At 48.0% G+C, this 18,275-nt stretch overlaps 1 protein-coding gene across 1 annotated transcript in view; it reads left to right on the forward strand.

Moving 5' to 3' along the window:
- The window catches only part of EFCAB6 (EF-hand calcium binding domain 6), a 165,683-nt gene that overhangs the window by 19,535 nt on the left and 127,873 nt on the right, over window positions 1-18,275 (forward strand).

Genomic DNA, 18,275 nt, shown 5'->3' on the forward strand with positions numbered 1-18,275 from the left:
TCCTAGTGTTTTTGTGAGGATCCATTGAAATAACATTTATAAAGCACTTTGCAAACCTTAAAGCATAATAATAATAATAATAATTATAATGACAATGATGACAACTCATATTTTTATATCACTTTAAGGTTTGTAAAAGGTTTTCCTCAGGACCACCTGCAAATCATGCAGTTGAGTCTTCTCCCCACTTTATAGAGGGGCAAAACTGAGTCTCAGAGAATTTAACTAACTCAAAGTCACGTGACTAACAAAAGGCAGAGCTCTTTCTGCTGTGCCACCCCATAAGGCAGAATCACAGGCCCTGTGGTCTAGGGCTGGACAAAACCTCGGAGGCCCTCGAGTTCAACCCTCCTTGTTTTGCAGAGGAAGAGACCAAGGCTCAGGGAAGTTTTATGAGCCACTTGTGGTCATGGAGGTAGCAAACGTGGGAGGCAGGATTTGAACCCAAGTCTTCTGACTCCAGAGCCTGGGGCTCTTTTCCCACTTGAACGAAGACATTTTGAGATCATGTCCTCAGCACGCAGCTCCCAGAATGAAGTCTTGGCTGAGAGGTAGAAGGAGGAGACCGCCAACAGCTTTTGTAGAGGTGGTGGAATGCCGCCTGTTTCCATAACAGACATTGGTTTCACAATGGGGCAATTGACGCACCCGCTAAGCTCCGGGTTTAGCTGCATCCCCTCCTAATCCCGCTTTCCTCAGCTCCCTGTTGGCCGGCGCACTTGGTAGTAACTGACTGCAGCAGGTATTTGGACGCATGGCTCCCTTCTCCCCTCCCCTCGTCTGAGGGAAATATTAACATATCGCGGAGCTGTTAGGACAGATTGCATCCCGAGGTTTTCTGCCTTTGCTGCGGAGAAGTCTATCAATCATAACTGAATATGGTGATTAATAATGTCACAGCTTTTATTCGGTTTGTCTGCGTGCAAAGGGAAGACTAGCATTTCCATTTTGATGTTGAACGTTTCACATCACAAAATAATCAGTTGCCATTTTATTTTTTTAAAATTGTTCTGGAAATGCCTCCGCCCCAAGGCCTCCTTTTGGCTCCCCCCTGTTATTAATTTTCTAAAGCCTTTGAAGGGAAGTGGTAATGAAACCTTATTCTTTGGGGCAGCACTCATTTGGAGTTGGAGATGGTTTTCAGAAGGGAGTGTATTCTTGCTTAGCAAATGCTTTCTGCCCCAAGTTAGTGGTGCAATGAATCATTCATTCAGCAGCCATTGCTAAGAGTCTTTGACATGTGAAGCACTATGCTTGGAACTGGAGATGGAAAAAGATAAGTGAGCCTTCAGCCCTGCTCTCAGGGGGCTGAGAGTCTAGCGGGAGATCCGTGAGTCCAGTGCTCTGATATATCTGTGATCTCATCCAAGCTGGTGCCCCGCAGTGATGGAGACCATGGCTCTTCTATGCCTATGCCTCTTCATCGCGCTTCTTATAATGGCCAAAGGGCTTCTGTCCAACGTGCTGGCAGTCTTCCTTCATTTGTCTCTCTGTCTTGTGGATGCTGAGGGCACACAAGGGAGGGGCCCAGCAGTCGTCTCACTCCATGACGAGCCCCCTGCCTCCCTTTTTCCTGCTTATCCATTTCTTTAATGAAGTCCTTTATGTTGCTTCCTTGGCACATGCAGTCTCCAAAGGACAGCGGTCACCCCTGATTGTCCAGACAGAGCCACTATGACCCTGCATGGGCGCCTCCCCTCCCTGCCTTTTTCAACTCTTCTTTTGTGTCTTGGCTTTTCCCCTTGGACTGTAAGCTCCTGGAGGGCAGGCTTGTCTTTTTTTGTTTGTGATCCCAGGCATAGCCCAGTGTTCGGTACACAGCAAATGCTTAATAGATGCTGCTTGACCGAGAAACGAACGACAGCAGGAGACAGACCTGTAGAGCAGTGGGATGGCTCGCTCGTTGTCCCAGCGGCCTTGGGTGCAACTTGCCCATTTCAGCTCTCCAGCCTCAGTTCCTCCTCTGTGACATGAAGGGGTTGGACTAGATTGTATTCTTCATTTTTGTGTTGTGACCCACGGTGGTGAAGAGTCTGGCGAATGTATGGATCCCTTCTCAGAATCTTGTTTTCGAAGGTAAACAACAGAATACATAGATTGCAAAGGAAATCAATCACATTGATATTTTACAAGTGCGTGGACCCCAAGTTAAGAACTCCTGGCCTAGCTAGACTCTGAGCTCGCCTCTGAGCTTGCCTCCAGCACTCGCTTCAGGGAACCCTTAAAGAGAGTGGCTAGGGAAGGGCAGAGAGCACCCGGGCTGAGAGGCAGGAAGTCTGCAGCACCTCCGCCAGGGGAGCTCCTCCACCTCTCAGGGCTGCAGAGTATGGAAAATCACAGTGCATTCCCTACCTCTGGATTGGGGCGGAGCTGCCATCACCAAGGGCCTGAGACTGGCTGCTGCGGCTTGGGGTGGGCAGAGGGAGGAAAGATGACTGGCATCAGGAAGGACTTTCTGGAGGAGGTGGGGCTGGGCCTGGGCCTTGAAGGGGGGGTGGAGATGAGGGCAAAGGGGCCAGAAGGGAAGAGTCTGGCACTTCAGCCTTGAGGGCAGGCAGATTGCTGGGGACTTGCTGCCTGTCAATGTGTTCGACCTGGTGGGAGCCAAGAGGGCTTGGAGGAGAGCATTGACTCTAGCATATTTGTGCCTAGAAATGTCTGGGAACAGTCAAAGGAGAGGGGAAATTTCAGGCACTTTAGGCGTGCCCGCTTTAGTTATTCTTGGATTAAAAATACTTCTCAAAAGCCCAGTAGATACAGGGGGCTTGGCTAGGCTCTGAGAGAGACACCAAGGAGCAGCTGCCCTGGCCTGGGCTGGTCCTCAGAGAGTCTCGGTTTTTGTTAAGGAAGCCACACACACACACACACACACACACACACACACACACACACGCACGCATGCACACACACGCACACACACACACGCACGCACGCACACACACACGTACACACATGTTAAATAATGCAGCAAGATCATAGGGGGTCAGGGCTGTGTCCAAATACCTGCTGCAGTCAGTTACTACCAAGTGCGCCAGCCAACAGGGAGCTGAGGAAAGCGGGATTAGGAGGGGATGCAGCTAAACCCGGAGCTTAGCGGGTGCGTCGATTGCCCCATTGTGAAACCAATGTCTGTTATGGAAACAGGCGGCATTCCACCACCTCTACAAAAGCTGTTGGCGGTCTCCTCCTTCTACCTCTCAGCCAAGACTTCATTCTGGGAGCTGCAAGCTGAGGACGTGATCTCAAAACGTCTTCGTTCAGGTGGGGAATCTATGTATTCTGTTGTTTACCTTCGAAAACAAGATTCCGAGAAGGGGTCCATACATCTACCAGACTCTTCACCACTGTGGGTCACAACACAAAAATGAAGAATACAATCTAGTCCAACCCCTTCATGTCACAGAGGAGGAAACTGAGGCTGGAGAGCTCTTGACCTGGGCTCTCTAAACTCTTTTGACCTTGAGAGTTGGGATTTTGTCTCATTTTTTGTCTTTGTGCCCTAAGGCCTAACCTGTGCCACCACCTGGCACATGGTCACAATAATAATAATGATAATAATAATAATAATAATAATAACAACAATAGTAGTAGTTATAATAATAGCAGCAGTAATAAACCACATTTATATGGTGCTTTAAGGTCTACAAATTTATTTGGGAGATAGATGCTATTATTGTCTCCATTTTACAGATGAGGAAACTGAGGCAGACTGAGGTCAAGTGACTTGTTCAGGGTCATACAACTAGTAATTGAGGCTGACTTTGAACTTGGGTCTTTCCGGATTCCAGGCCCAGGGCTCTCCTCGCTGCACCGCTTAATAGGTATTTAATAAATGCTTGCCGATTGATTGTGCACCCCCTTGGTACACATTTCTGAGCATATTTATATGCACAGAGTTCTTCCAGGTTCTAAAGGGAAGATGCTCCAGAAATTTGCCTGGGTCCAAATGGAGGAAGCGCCTTGATGGCTTTTAAAGTCAGACACTTCTGTGTTCTCCCCATCCACCAATGATGGAATGAGGGCTGCTGTTGGAATTAGGAGAGTAAGTCTGCATCTTCTGGAAGTCTGTCAGTTGCTGTCTCCAACCCTCCTTCCCTGCCCCCACTGCTCTGGTGCTTGACTGTGTAGCCCTGGGGGTGCTCCCAGGGCCTCTCAGTGGTTCTAGTCTGCTCTTGAGGCCACTGCTCAGGAGGCAGTAGTTAGACAAAGGCCCCTGGAAGGTTTCAACCTGGCCCGTGACACCTTGAAGGATTTGTCAGCAGACATGCAGCGAGTGCTTTCTTTGTGCCCTAAGAAGACACGGAGTAGACCTGGGGGTGGACTTTGGGAGGAAATGGACAATGGTGGCCCATTCTGCACAGCCCAGGATGGCCTTCCATCGGCATCCATGAAGGGGACTCCGGAGTCTGTGAGGTCTTCAATCCAGTGCAGTACTTCTGTGTATACAGCATTTGGGGAGGCCCTGGGGATTCAAAGACTTTTAAAAAATGTAGTCGTCCCTGTCTCAAGGAACTTACACATTCTCCTGAGAGGATAAGTCAATTTGAGGCAATTGGAGGAGAGAAAGGGCACCAGTTCTGAGTGGTTTAGTTAGGTGGAAGGAGGCACCTCAGTCTTCCGTTGCAGGATGGTGGAGGGCATTTCAGTCACGAGGGACAGTTAGTGCAAATGTCTGGAGGGTGGAGATGGATGGTGGAGTCTGCGAAGCGGCTGGTTTGGCTGGAGAATGTGATGTGTGTAGAGGGACCAGTTGAACTAAGTCTGGAGAGACGAGTGAGAGGCAGCCTAGCTCGGGGGGGATTTCTGCACTGACCTATCACCATGTGAAAGGGACAGCACTAAGCCTATTCTCAGAGCCTCTGGGCACCAGTTGGCACACTCTGTAGTCACTGGGATTATTAGGTGTGCAAGGCCAGAGGAGGCCCATCTAAATCAATAGGTGAGAACTGTTCAGAGTGTTGAGTCATTGAAGCCAGATGGAGCCAATGAGCAAACCCTCCCTGAGGTCCGGCTACTTGCCAGGAACTGGGTGAAGTGGAGGGCAGAAGAAAGTGACCTGGTCTTTGCCCTCAAGGAGCTTCCAGTCTATCCAAGAGAGTATAGTGTGTAGACAATGAGGCAGAAGCAGCTGGGGGAACAGGAAAGGCTTCATACAGAAAGTGACATTGATGCCGAGCCCTGAAGGAAAGATTCTAAGATGTGTGGGAGGGGACAGCATTCCAGGAACAGTGGAGGAAGAAAGTCAGTTTGACTGGACTGTGGCATGCGTGGAGGGGGATAATGGGTAATCAAGCTGGAGAGGGAGGTTGAGACCGGCTGTGCAGAACCTTACATGCCTAACAGAGGAGCTGATGTTTGGAGGGAGGCCCTGGAGATTGTGGGACCAGGCAGTGATAGGGTTATTTGGGAGAATCTTTGAGCAGCTGGATTCAGGAGGGGTGGGTGAAGAGCCTGCTGGGTAAGCAGCAAAGAGGACCTGGAGTAGGGTGGGCTCTGTGACAGAGAAGGGATGGATGCCAGAGACATCTGGAGATAGAAGCAAGATCTGGTCCCTGGGTGTGGGAGAGGAGGAAAGTCAGGAGTCCAGGATGACTTGGAGGTCATGGTCTTGAGTGGCTGGGAGGAGTCTGGAGGAGGGGAGGGCTTGGGGGAAAGAGCAAGTGCTGTCTGTGCCAGGCTGAGCTTGAGATGCCCATCAGATGTCCAGCTGGAGAAGCCAAAGGGCTGTTGGAGGCAGAGCTCATCAAAGGGACTGATCCAGACAAAGGAACTCCCCCTTAACACAGGGAGTGAGCTCTGAGGTGTTAGCAATGAGAAAGAGGATAGGCGGGACCCCGAGGGATTGAGAATGGCTGAAGATGAGGCTCTGGGTAAAGATGTGGAGGTGGGAATGTTCAGTGGAGAAGAGCCCAGGCGTCTGCAAAAGCTGCTTGGGAGCAGGGACTATGTTTGCATCCCCAGTATCTGTCACAGAACCTGACGCCTGACAGCTATCTGTAAATACTTGTTTGAGGTGAAATCCATTTCAAAGGGAGGGCGGTCAGAGCTCTTTCGTCTGTGAAATGGGTGCACTTATGCTTGCCACTCTTGCTTCAGAGACTTCTTGTGAGGATTACATTAAATGGGAAAACCCTTTGGTCATTCTGGAAGGGTAACCATGGTCTCCCTCCAAACATCTGTTTGAAACAGAATGCCGGTCTTGCCCAATTAAACTGACAGTTGGAAATAGGTCAACTAGAAGGAATTATGGCTATATGGTAGAGCAAGTCAATTTATGAAAATTGCCTTAGCATTTTTGTTCAAAGTGGGCTGGAGAATCCAGGGTGAATTACAGAATAATAGGACGTCAGAGCGAGGGGGTGGAGGAGGCTTAGAACAAGGAATGTCAGAGCTGGGAGAGGCTTCAGAACAGAGAAGGTCAGAGGTGGGAGGAGCCTTAGAACAGGGGATGCCAGGGCTGGGAGGTGCCTTAGAGCAGGGAATATCAGGGCTTTGAGGGGCCTTAGAATAGGGGAAAGTCAGAGCAGGGAGGGGCCTTAGAGCAGGGAATGTCAGACCTGGGAGGGGCCTTAGAACAGGGGTTGTCAGGGCTGGGAGAGACCTTAGAACAGGGGGTGTCAGGGCTGGGAGAGACCTTAGAACATAGTACAAGGCATTTTGGAGTTGGAAGGCCCTCAGAGAACTTCTGGTATGGAAGGCCTGGCTCCAGGGAGGGTGGGGCTGCCCATTCTTTTGCTCTCGGCTCCTGCCCTACTCGCTGCACGTGCCATCTCCTCTATCGCACTGTTCTCCTCTGAACGTTCTTTACTTTTGTGTTCTAAGTTCTTGTTACAATAAAATAAGTCAGAAAGCTTGTCTAGCTGGGCACACAGTGGATGGAGTGCTGGGGCTGGTGTCAAGAAGACTTGAGTTCCGATCCAGCCTCAGCCACTCACTAGCTATATGACTCTGGACTTCCTCAGTTTCCTCATCTGTAAAATGGGGGCCATCATACCACCTACCTGCCAGGATTATTGTGAGGCTCACATGAAATGATATTTGTAGAGTATGCCTTAAAAGGCCACAGAAAGGCTCCCTCTTCTTGGTATTGTTATTGGCCGTCATGCCTGGGGGTGGTTGAGCTGTGTGGTCTCTAAGGTAATAGTAACCTCTGTTCATGGGTGGCCTTTCCCTATTGAATTTAGGCTACTTCACCCTGGCCACCATCCTTGGTTCCCTCGTAAAAAGATCATCTGAATAGTGGCTTATGCTGTGGAGTGGAGGGGGAGGCCGTGGGGGTGACATTGGGCCACGTTAGGAATGCTGGTGAAACGGGCTCTCTCCCAGGGGCTGTGTTCTCAGCTGTGTTCTGGGAGAGCTTCAGAGGAGGGGGGAAAGCCGCCAGAGTGTCCACGCGGGGCTGGGGCAGGAGAAAATCTTGAGAAGCCTCCCGTCTTCCTCCAAGGTTATGTCCTGACTCACAGAGCACAGTGGCTCCTTCGTTGTTTCTGTGTTCTTGGGTGGAAGTCTTGTGACTACACAGGGACGCATCTGCCATTACCAAAGACTGGAGCAAGGAGGGAAAAACAGCAAATCCATTCAATGTGACTGTGCTTACCTTCCCCCGGCTCTCCTAAAGTTAAGAGTCCTTTATTGCCACTCTTAATGATCATGAGTAAAGGGAAAATGTATTTTGAATGGTCACAAAGACCTCAGATCTAGAGCTAGCAGACTTCAGAGGTCATTGAGCCTAACCCCCTGCTTTTACAGGTGTGGAAACTGAGGCCCAGAGAGGTCAAAGTGACTCCAGGAGGGTCATGCAAGAAAGTCAAAAGCTGTTTGGTCCAATTACCTCACCTTACAAATGAGGAAACTGCTAGAAAAGTGAAGAGACTTGTTCAAGGTCACACAGGAAGCGTGTGTGCAAAGTCAGAATTTGAACATAGGTCCAGTGCTTCACACAGTGCCTGGCACATAGCAGGTACTTGACAAGTGTTTATTGATTGATGGATGGTGACCCTCTGACTCCCAGTCCTGTGCTCCTTCATCTCAAAGGCTCCTGGACTGTAGGAGCCAAGAGCTTCCTTCCTACACAGGCAGGTTTGACCTGGAGTTTCCTGATCACCCTTGTGAGTCACCCCCGGGGGCATCCTCGGCTGGCAGAGAGGGCAGAGTCCTCTGTTCCACTCAGATCTCGTCTCAAGCCATGTGTCTGATTCTGGCACCACACTGAGGAGAGACTGACAAACTGAAGTGGGACCGAGGAGGGTGACAGAGACGAGCAGGGACCTGAGTATTCCTTCCGTGATAGTGATCCTGAGAAGAAAAGGTTGAGGTGAGGCAGGGTGCTTGAAAGACTAGATGGAATTTGCTCAGGCCAGATGACTGAGTTGGGGCTAATGGGAAGAAGAGAGAAGGAACCAGAGTGTGTCCCAATATCAGGAGGAATTTCCTGATAATTATGGTTGTCAGAAAATGGAGTAGGTTGCTTGAGTTCCTTCAAGATTCAGCTCAAACCCTTTCTCATCCCTCTACTGCCTTTCCCCGAAATTACCATCCATCTGTTCCATAGATGCCTCGGATATACCTAGCAGTTTCCGTGGTGCCTCCCCCTCCCCATTTAGAATGTGAACTCCTCGAGGGCAGGCTCTGTGTCTTTGCCTTTCTTTGTCTCCCCAGGGCTGGACACAGAGGCTGGTATGTAGAAAGTGCTTGAGGACTGCCCTTGGCGGTGTGGATTTGCTGTGGCTGGTGCAGAGCCAGCTAAGCAGAGGATGGCTAACTGCTGCTGGTGGTGGTGGTGGGGTTGGAGCTGGAATTCAGGCTTCGTGCTGTATTTCAGCTGCATTCCCTCTGAGCTCCTTCCAGTTCCGAGATTCTCTGAGAAGCAGTTATTGTCGCTGCTGCCACCTTCATCGTTGTCATTTGGAACTGACCCCAGCCCCTTGAAGGCTTGGAACTTGGATGACTGAAAAGCTTCAGGGATAGGTCTGGGGAGGGACTTCCTCTCTGTCCTCTCTCTCTCCCCTCCCTACTGCTGCCCCCGAGTTCAGGTCCTCGCTACTGCTCATCCCCATGAGTGCAACGACCCACTGAAAGGTCTCCTTCTCCTCCCACCCTCCATCCCCAAACCCCAGCTCCGCCCCCAACTGTTCTACAATTGTTTCCACGCACATCTGTGATCTTGCCCTGGCTTAACATCCTTCCATGGGCTCTGCTAGCTACAGAATGAAGCCAGAACTCTTTGGCCTAGCATCCGAGAAGCTTCCATTCTAGCAAGGGGAGATAACACAGAGAGGGAAGGGGAGTTCTGGTGTGAAGAGTCTTTCCATAGACCTGGGAATGGGGTGCCTGTCTAAAGGACTGCTGATTGACAGGCCTTTTCCTGAAGCTGTGGCAGTGTTGATCAGAGCGAGAGGTAGAAGGGGTTGGGGTGGGGTAGGTCCTGAGTACAGAAGGGTTTGACAATGATTCTATGGCTCCAAGGATGTCTCGATTTCTTTTTCTGGAAGTATTTGAAGTTCAAGTGGCAAACAAAACAAAACAAAACACTTGGGGGTTCATTTCCTTGACCTTTTGGTGACAGCCCGAGGGTGAGGGCCAAACACCGAGGCCCTTTCAAAGGGGGGGCGGCTGAGAGAAACTTTTTCAGAGGTTCTTGTTCCCTGTCGTCACCCTCCCCCAACATGTCCCCTGTTTGCAAGTTTGTTTTTATGGGGTTCTGAATGCAGTCGAATTTTTTCCGATCTGGTTTGGCCCATCTCTACCAGCTGGTGAATAGGAAATGTTCACTGCAGGAAGCCAGCACTGGGTAGAGTGTAAACAGATGGAATCAATATAAAGTGACAAGTCAGACTGCGCTGCTGAGAATCCGGAGGCCGATCTCCCCACACAGCCGTCACGATGCTTACTCGGCTCCAGTTCATTGAGTTCTGAATAGTGCTTCATCGCTGCACAGCTGTGCTTTTCTCTCTCTTTCTTCTGGGTTGATAATGACAATTTCAAAGAAAAACTTTAATTAAAGATTTTATACAAAATCGCCAAAAGTAGAATAATAAGGAAAATGAGCATTGATGCGTTTATTGTGAGAGCTATCCTCCTTCATGATTCCGTGGGGGAGGGGTTTATCCTTCTAAATGTATAGGGATTTAGTACATAGGAAATCAAGACATGCTCCATTGGGAGCAGTGCAGTGTAAGGTCTTCCATTTGGCTCTAGATCGGAAGCAGCTTGCAGACGAAGCCATCTCTCTTTGGGCAAGGCAGGGCTTTGCTCTGGCCCACCCGGGGCCAGAATCACAGGCAACAATGGCCGTTCCGGGACTCCTTCCCTCTGGTCTGGTTGAACCAGTCAGGGAATCCCCAAGGTTACCTGGCTAATGTCACCCGCGATGGCATTTGGAAGGAGCTCAGGGCCATGTAGTCCAACCCCAAAGGAGTCCTCACTGTGATTCCCATGCCTGATAAATGGTCATCCAACTTCTACTCAAAGAGCCCCGACAAGGGAACTTGGAGGTTCTACTCCTCTCCTTCTCAAGGCAGCCTGTGCTCTTGTGGGAAGTCCGTAAGGGTCAGGAAGTTTTCCCTTTGATCAAATCTCAGTTGACTTCTCTGAAACTTCCCTTTACTGCTCCTGCCCCCCGGGGCAAAGACTAATCCTGGACTTCCACATAATGGAAGGCAGCTATGCCTCCTGAGCCTTTTCTCCGCACTGAACACCTCCCAGTTCTTCCAGCCTCTCCCCATCTGACCAGGACTCTGCACGATGCATCTTTCCTGCCATGCCCTCCTGAGGCTGCCCCAGGGCTGAGCTGTCCTGAGGGGTGAGGGAGCGCAAACTCATATGCCTCACTCTGTCTGTCTGGTCCCAGGCCATGCTTCCTTCCAGCTGCTGATCCATCAGCCAGCAAGCATTTATTAAGTGCCTACAGTGTGCTAGAGGTGTAAATGTAAAGAATGAAAACAGCTTATGCCCAAGGAGCCTGCTCCATGGGGGGAGGGATGATAAGCACATATATAAGTGTATGTAGAATAAATATAAAGAGAGCAAATGCATCTAAAACCAAGGGAGACAGGGAGGGTGCCAGCAGGAAACACTTCATGTAGAAGATGGCACTCGGGCTGCATCTCGGAGGAGGAGCGAGATTCAGCCCCAGCCATCTTCTTGCCAATGTCCCTGCTGCCGCATGCACCATGTCCCCTTCTGCTCCCCAGACTCTACCTCCTGCTTTGGAAACTGTAGCCCAGTCAACACTACCATTGTGTCTAGAAAGGGTGTGCTCCTTGATTCTCCTCTGTGCCAGTCATGACCCCCTGGGCTTCTGCAGCAAAAGCACCCTTTTCTGGCTATTCCCCTCCAGGTGCTGTCTCCCCTTTTAGAATGTAAGGTCCTTTGCATCACCAATAGCCAGTATGGTGTTTGACACTTTTTTTTTCTGGGCAGGGATGTGGTGGAGCCGAGTGAGGACAATCCTGTGATTTCCTGGGCATGGGAAGCCCACCTACCCTGCCCTGTCCCTGTGTTTGGTCTCCCATTACCAGTGCAGGGAGGCAAGGTATCTCTAAACTTGCTTGCTCCTATGAGTTTAACTGTCATTGATGGAGGTGACTCTAGCCTTCCCTAGAGCTTTAGTCCTGGGTCACTGATTGGACATTGTAAGCTGGATGTCCCTGAGAGCTGTCTAAAATGGAACTCATTATCCTTCTCCCCAAACCCTTCCCTCTTCCAAACTTCTCTGCATCTAGTGAAGGCCTCTCCATTCTTCTGGTGTGTAGCTTCAGCATTATCCAGGACTCCTCCCTTTCCTTCACCCCACCCAGCCAATCAGTAGCCAAATAATCCCCACATCTCTCATATGTAACTCCTCTTCATTCTTACAGCCACCATAGGAGTTCAGAACCCTGGTCAGCTCTCACCCAGATTACCGCAGAGGCCTCCTAATTGGGCTCTTCCTCTAGTCCACCCACCACAATGCTGCCAAAGCGTTATCACTAAGTGCACATCTGACCATGGGACTCTTCTACTCAGCCAACCTGAGTGGCCTCTGATAACAGCCTGGAAGCTTTCCCCAAGCCCTCTGCATCCCAGTGCTTTCTCTCTGTTAGTTATTTGCTGTTTGTCCTGTACCTAGCCTGCTTTGTATCTATGTGTTTGCAGGTTATCTCCTCCATCAGATTGTAAGGTCCTTGAGGACAGGGACTGTCTTATATTTGGCATGTGGTAGGTGCTCAGTGAAAACTTGGTGATTGATTGTTGAAAAATGTAGCTTAGTTTAAGAGAGATACCCACAGCACTAAGAGGTTAAGTAACTTGTCCAGGCTCACAGAGCCAATATATGTCGTAGGCAGAATTCAAACCCAGGTATTCCTGGCTTCAATTCCAGCTTTCTATTTCTTTTGCCATACCATCTGTCATTACTGTCTGCCATGTAACAGACATCTAATAAATGGTTGAATTGCACTGTTGAAATTATACGTGTCTTAGCCTGACATTCAAGAAGACTATCCATAATCTGGCTCTAACTGACCTCTAAAAAAGTATTACTGATGCTTTTAAAAAAATATTGCTATGAAATATATTATATTTGTATTATTTTAATGATAATAACTACCATGAAATGGTCAAAGGATATGAACAGGCAGTTTTCAGATGAAGAAATTAAAGCCATCTATGGTCATATAAAAATGCTCTAAATCACTATTGATTATTTATTTATTTATTTTTAAATTTAATTTTTTTTAGGCAGTTGGGGTTAAGTGACTTGCTAATAAGTGTCAAGTGTTTGGTCTGAGGCTGGATTTGAACTCAGGTCCTCCTGACTTCAGGGCCGGTGCTCTATGCACTGCGCCACCTAACTGCCCCTAAATCACTATTGATTAGAGAAATGCAAATCAAACTGACTCTGAGGTACCACATCACACCTATCAAATGGACCAACATGACAAAACAGGAGAATGATAAATGTTGGAGAAGATGTGGGAAAATTGGAACATTAATGTGTTGTTGGTAGAGTTGTAAAAGGATCCAACCATTTGGGAGAACAATTTGGAACCATGCCCAAAGGGCTATAAAATTATGCTACCCTTTGACCCAGCAATAGCACTTCTAGGGCTGTATCCCAAAGAGATCATACAAATGGGAAAAGGACCCACATGTACAAAAATATTCATAGCAGCTCTTTTTGTGTTGGCAAAGAATTGGAAATTGAGAGGATGTCCATCAATTGGGGAATGGCTGAACAAGTTGTGGTATATGAATGTAATGGAATGCTATTGTGCTATAAGAAATGATGAGCAGGTGGACTTTAGAAAAACCTGGAAAGAGTTGTATGGACTGATGCTGAGTGAAGTGAACAGAACCAGAAGAACACTGTACACAGTAATAGCCATGTTGTGCAATGACTGACTTTGATAGACTTAGCCCTTCTCAGCATTGCAAGGATCTAAGATATCTCCAATAGTCTAACGAAGGAAAATGCTATCTACATCCAGAGAAAGAACTATGGAGTTTGAATGCAGATTGAAGCATACTGTTTTCTCTTTTTTCTGTTTTGTTTTGTTTCCTCTTTCTTGTGGTTCTTCCTATTGGTTCTAATTCTTCTTTACAGCATGGCTAATGTGAAAATATGTTTAATAGGAATGCATATGTAGAGCCTATATCAGATTGCATGCTGTCTTGGGGAGGGAGGCGGGAAAGGAGGGGGAGAACATTTAAAACTCAAAAGCTTATGGAAGTGATTATTGAAAACTAAAACCAAACTAATTTAAAAGTAAGTAAATAAATAAAATAATAACTATCATTTATATAGTGCTTTAAGGTTTGCAAAGTACTTTACAAGGTTTGTTTGATTTTATCCTCATAACAACCCTGGAAAGTAGGCACTAATATTATCCCCATTTTACAGTTGAGGAATCTGAGGCAGATAGAGATTAAATGACTTGTCTAAGGTCAGATAGCTAGGAAATGTCTGAGTCCAGATTTGAATTCAGGTCTTCCTGACTCTGGGTCCAGTGCTCTATCTACCACGCCAACTAACTAGCTCAAAAATATGCTATTTCTGGAAAGTTTTCTTGCATGGTTTCTTACAGGGTGGCCTTCAAGTTTTCTTTCGTGTTATTTTTCTGGAAGTCCCATAATCCTTAGAGTATGACTTTGTATCTTATGTTCAAGTTCCCTTTTACTGTTTTGTCCATCTCTATTTTGGTTTTGTTCAGTGCCTTTTCCTTCTGCCTCTGCCTTTTTGTGTTCTGACTCGATTCCCTTTTTCCCTGGGTTCTGAATCTGCTGTTATGGCCAGTGTCTCTGTCTCTTTGAGCTCACTGTCTCCAGCTGTGAGCATGCTGATTCCTTCCTTGAGAGTGCCAGTGTTGGTCTTTAGTCTTTGGATTGTCCTGAGTCATTCTGGAGGTTCCCAGAGCTGTTCCATTGTCATTTCATGGGACCCCGTGGAATGTTGGGAGTGTCAGACCCTGGGGAGATGGAGCCACACCTCCTCTCTGGCTCACTTATTTTTCTGCCAAATGACCTAATACATTTCTTTCTAAAACTTCAGATTTGGGGGTTTGTTCTAGTGAACAACAGGTAGACAGCATGAGAGGCATGAAGGTGATCATTCCCATCACCTCCCCCTCGAACCGTAGATTCTGTTCCTGGACCCACCCTGGACTCTGTTGGGTCACCTTTACTTTGTCCCGATCAGATCCAGCACACTACCTTACTTCTTGGCCATCACCACATCACACTGTCCTGTCTGACCTCTGCTCTCCCATGAGCTCCTCTTTATGTGTTGTCTTTCTCCCCATTAGAGAATTTGTCTGTCTTTGTCTCTGTCTGTCTGTCTATCTATCTGTCTGTCTGTCTATCTATCTATCTATCTATCTATCATCACTCTCTCTCTCTCTTTCTCTCCTTCTCCCCCCCCATCTCTATCTCTTTTATTCTCTCAGCTGTAAGAATTCCTTTTGGCAGTCTCATTAAGTTACTTTTTCTTTTTTCTTTTCTTTTTTTGTTTTGGTGAGGCAATTGGGGTTAAGTGACTTGCCCAGAGTCACACAACTTGTAAGTGTCAAGTGTCTGGTCTGAGGTCAGATTTCGACTCAAGTCCTCCTGAGTCCAGGCCTGGTGCTCTATTCACTGCACCACCTAGCTGCCCCTAAGTTACTTTTTCTCCATGTCAATATTACATGTGTTCCATGTGGGGGCATTTTTTTAGTATATTTGAGGGTAGTGGCAGGGCAGCAGGTGAGGAACTATGCTGTACGTTATCTTTCCTTCCACCATTTTCCCAGAATTCCCCCATGCTATGTTTTTGTTTAAGCAGAGATTGATGTCAGTGGTTACTGTTTCTCTTTCTGGATAACCACGGGCCATCCCTTTAATAATATGTTCCCTACACATTACAATGTAGAGAACACATTCTCTAGTCTTTCAAAGGTCACGAATTGTGTCTCAGCTATCACATTTGCAATTCTTTCAGGACACAGGGTTATAGTATACCTGGGCCTGAGCTCACCTATGGTAGGTAATTGTTTTCTTACTATCTCTGTATTTACTTTGGGTTTAATTCATTAAGCCTTTTTTGTTCTGTTATTAAAATTTCAAGGAACATTCTCTTTAATGGAGAAAAGGATAGGGACTGGACTAGTAATGCCATTGGTATAGGCAACTCCCAGATGAGGAAAGTCCCTTCATCAATGCAGGTCAGCACCTTATCTGTAACTTCTAGTCTTGGAGAATTGCCTGAGACCCTGAGAAGGTAAGTGACTTACGTAGGGCCACACGGTCAGCATGTGTCAGAGGTCTTGAACTCTTCTCTCTATCTCCTCTGTCCCATTGGCCCTCTGGAAGAAAACATGAGCAAAATTAAAGGGAGATTGTTCTATCTCTTAGCTTTTTCTCATTGTCCTATTGATTCTGAGCCACAGCCCATCCCTGCCTCCCCCAGTATAGCTACCCTCCCCCACCCCCTGCTTTTGCCCTTGGCGTTCCTTTTAGGCACTGTACTCTCTTACCTCCACATCTTTGCTTAGGTTCTTCAGGGTCCCTACAATGCACTCCTTTCCTCTCTGTCTCCTAAATTCCTACCTGTCATTTAAAGTCCAACTCAGGTGCCCCCTCCTCCGTGAAGTCTTCCCTGACTTTTATCCTCTTCCCCTATCAGGAACAACTTTTTCTCTCAGAACTCGCAGGGCATTTTGTGCTGTAATTTTCTACTGTTACAACACTCTTTGTAATTCTGCATAGTATAGTTACCTGTGCCGTTGTCTTATCCCCTTACTGGGCTTGTGACCCGTGAGAAAAGGGTCACCGTGGCCCGGTACGTGCACATTTGGGGAGCACAGTAAATGCTCACTGTTGGCTGCGCTCTTCTCCAGGACGCTTGTTATGGCCGACCTGCAGAGCAGGACAGACTTCCCTCCTTCTCTCTGCCTGGTGACATCCTTGTTTGCATTTTGGCACTGGCGGGGCCATGAAGCCGTCACTGATTCCTCTGTCTGATGGCGTGAGGGTTAGCCTGTGGTGTCTCAGGGGCTGTGCTCTCCTCAGCTCTGACTCTTTCTAGGTCCCTTGGTCCAGCTCTTTCCTTTGCTCTTGTCACCTTCTCTTGTGCCTCCAGCTTCTAGCCTGCTCATTAGAATGGAAGCTCCTGGAGGGCAGGGGCCACACTGGTGTTTGGTTTGCTCACCCACCCATGTTTTGTCTTCTCTGCTTGCTTTCTCTCCTTCTCTGACATGGCAGGTGGCTAGAAGGCCCCGGCTGGTAGACAGGGATTGCTGGGGCCTCGGCTGTCTCTTTCCTCCTCTCTTCCACCTCTTCTCTTGCCTAGGCCCGGTGTTGGGTCCCAGAGGCCTAATGCTGCTGCCTTTGTCAGGCTGCCCTAAGCTAGGAGACTTGGAGACCAATCTCAGGCAGATGCTCTACCAAGTCCCCTGCTCCTGGAGAGGGATACAGACAGAGCAGACTTGGGGGCAAAGAAATGAAGCAAGCCCCTCTTGGTCAACTCCTTGGCATTGGGGCGAAGCAACACTCTTATGGAATCCACATCGTTCCCTTCCTTCTGAGTATACGGTTAGTTGAGGACAAAGGAAAATGAGTTCTCCCATTGACTGTGTCCCAAAATGTCTGTCCCATTCTGCACCCTCAGTCCACTGCCCTCTGCCAGGAGGGGGGTAGCCTGCTTCAACACGTGGTTGGTCCTTGCATTGATCAGAATTGTCTTGGTTCTGCTCACTTTACTCTGTGTCAGTTCATACAAGTCTTCCTGGGTTTCTTGGAAGCTGCCCCTTTCATCATTTCTTACAGTACAGCAGTGTTTCATCCCATTCATACAGAGGAAATACTTAAGAACTCTGATGAACACAATGACCAGCCACAATTCCAGAGCACAGATGAGGTAGCGACAGAGAGAGGTGTGTAGGGACACATGTAGGATCTCTCGGACACAGCCAATGTAGGATTGTGTTTAAAATGGGGGGGGGGTAATTAATACCTGGAGCATATGCTACTTCATAGGGTTGTTTGTGAGGTTCAAATAATGATAGAAAGAGATTCATAAACTGTAAATGCTCATAAAATGCCAGTTTTTATCTGCCTGCCTATCTATCTCCACCCATGTATATCTGCCATCCATTGGTCTATCCATTTCTCATCTCTCTCTATCCATTTTGATCTCTCCTTCCCTTCCTCTCTCTCTCTCTCTCTCTCTCTCTCTCTCTCTCTCTCTCTCTCTCTCTCTCTCTCTCTCTCATTCCCCCAAGAACTTGCTCTATAACCATCTAGAGAGTTTTCAGTTCTCTGTCTGCCATTCCCCTTGTGTCCTCTTTATATTATTATTATTATTATTCGTGTGCACATCTCCCCCAGCAGCTAGTAAAGTGCATTGCATGTGGCAGGTGCTACCTAAATATTCACTGGAATGAATGAATGAATGAATGCCCTCAACAACCTATGTTAAAACCCCTTGTCAGAGAGGATACACAGCAGCTGTTCCTGTTTCAGACATTTATTCGGTATGCAGCCTTGGGCAATGCCTCAGTTTCCTCCTCTGTTAAATGAGGGAATTTGGACTTAATGACCTCTCAGGTCCCTGAATCCATGTTGCTATGATCCTCTGATGGAAAGAGTGTAAGGATGGTGGCAGGTCAGGCCACACCACCTGGGCTCTGGCCTCCTCCCCTCTATTGCTCCATGAACTTGAGCAAGGTGGCCTGATGGAGCCTTGGGGTGTCATTGCCCATAGAACTGAGTTGACCCTCCAGGTTGTCCTTCCTGTATGAGATGTGAGGCACCTCGAGGGC

The sequence above is a fragment of the Phascolarctos cinereus genome, unplaced genomic scaffold, assembly GCF_003287225.1.
Source record: "Phascolarctos cinereus isolate Bilbo 61053 unplaced genomic scaffold, phaCin_HiC Scaffold_1;HRSCAF=81, whole genome shotgun sequence".
NCBI lineage: Eukaryota > Metazoa > Chordata > Mammalia > Diprotodontia > Phascolarctidae > Phascolarctos > Phascolarctos cinereus.